Source organism: Melitaea cinxia, chromosome 15 (genome assembly GCF_905220565.1).
Source record: "Melitaea cinxia chromosome 15, ilMelCinx1.1, whole genome shotgun sequence".
NCBI lineage: Eukaryota > Metazoa > Arthropoda > Insecta > Lepidoptera > Nymphalidae > Melitaea > Melitaea cinxia.
In genome coordinates this window covers 12,443,540-12,445,412 of record NC_059408.1, presented here as the reverse complement: position 1 = coordinate 12,445,412, position 1,873 = coordinate 12,443,540, and the positions used below count along the sequence as shown (strand labels likewise).

The 1,873-nt window shown below is 30.0% G+C and overlaps 1 non-coding gene across 1 annotated transcript; it reads left to right on the top strand.

Annotated features, from left to right (window-relative positions):
- The first annotated feature begins 1,347 nt into the window (after positions 1 to 1,347).
- On the top strand, positions 1,348 to 1,465 carry LOC123660738. The gene has a single exon (XR_006744240.1). It is a non-coding gene; the product is annotated as a U5 spliceosomal RNA (small nuclear RNA).
- Positions 1,466 to 1,873: the final 408 nt, after the last annotated feature.

Genomic DNA, 1,873 nt, shown 5'->3' with positions numbered 1-1,873 from the left:
TCAAAATCAATGTTACATTTTTGGTACCAAAATATTAGACTATACAGGAGTCTAGTCTATAAATAGGACAAAACAATCTCTCGCCGTTTTGTCCGAGTTAAGTTTGGATACATCTAATATAAATACTCCTTTGTGTATTTGAATTTACTGCCATCTAGATATTGAAATTTTTCAAATAAAGGTATATAAAGAATGGTTCAAAAATTATTTGAAATTAATTGTTGCACCATAAAGATAAATGCTGAAAAAGATAAAAATAAAATTTATGTTAATTACCTTAGAAACCAGAATCTTACCAATGAATATTGTAAATCATCTCATTCATTCATTGAATAGGGTAAGGCTTATAATTGTAACAAAATCGTACGGATGATTTCGCCAATTTTACGTAAAAGTAAATAAACCATCTCTTACTTTCTCACTAGAACAGTATATTAAACATCAAATATTATGACACTTATCTTAATATGTGTCATAATACCACTGGAAAAATTGCAGGACAATACTAGTATCGTCTTAAGGCATTTACTAAATTTACATGACATAAAAATACTCATATAAAAACACGTACGAAACATACAATTAAAAAAAGTTATGTGTATTAATAGCTAATAGCATTGCGCTATTCAATCAACAGTATAGACAGACATGTTTAGTCCAATAAATCTTACCGACCTCTCCCTATCTATTACCACGCTATGACAATTGACAAAAAGTTGTACGTCCAATTAATATTTCGTATTTTGCATATAATGCTATACAATACCTCATCCATAACTTTACTTGCTAAAGATTGAGATTTGATTTAATTTCTTTTATGTTTTTTATTTGATACATTTCTATTTCAGTGACAATATATACAAACAATAATAACTGACACGTGCTATTTATCACTACAATTAAGAGACTTGAGTAACTAAGATGATTTTTCCCTATAAGTTCTACAAACTTCTTGCGGAAGTTACGCTTCTGTCAAAGACATTTTCCACATTTTGTTTATGCTACTAATAATTCTAATATACACAATAACGTAACAGTAAAATGTATAAAAAGGTAATCTTTTCACTTAAATAACTTTTATTTGAAGGCATACTTTGGGTATACAACTTGACATAGTATACATAAACTCACACATTAATAACGCAATAAAAAATAAAATTTCCTAAATGGAAAAGGGGTTTATATAAATTTTTAATTTAAGCACTAAACAGTGTCTAACCTATGTCGGTTGGATTCAAAAATGCGTTAGTTTCAAAATTTGTCACTAGATGTCGCTACTACGTGAAAATTCACGCTAGCGTTTGGTTTACATCAAACATATATATGATAAGAACTCACTTGTTTAATTATCTCTGGTTTCCCTTCAAAACACACAAATCTTTCGCCTTTTGCTAAAGATTTCCGTGGAGGGGAACACTCAAATGAGTCTAACCTAATTTTTGATATCCTACATTATATGTAGGGCTTATGAGGATGATGAACATTTGAAGCATATTAGCATATGCAATCCCACCCCAATCCAATATCATTTAAGCATAAATATTAAATAGTACTGGGTTGCATATATATTACCTTTGCTTGATATAACTTTGCAAGTGAACAAACCAACAGTGGAATATATAATTATTTTAGTGATTTTTATCACAAATTCAATAAACGTATTCAAAATAACAAGGTCGGCTCCCGCGCACAGCTGCTTTATTACGCCAAACAAACAGACTAACAATTTCCTAAACATTGCGCAAACACTATTAACACAAGATCCAAGATATTCTAATTGCGAATACATATTTCATATCTATCTACTCCACAATCACCTTATTCCAGTGTACAGCCAGATAACACCACGAGAAATAGCCTACATTCGTCATAA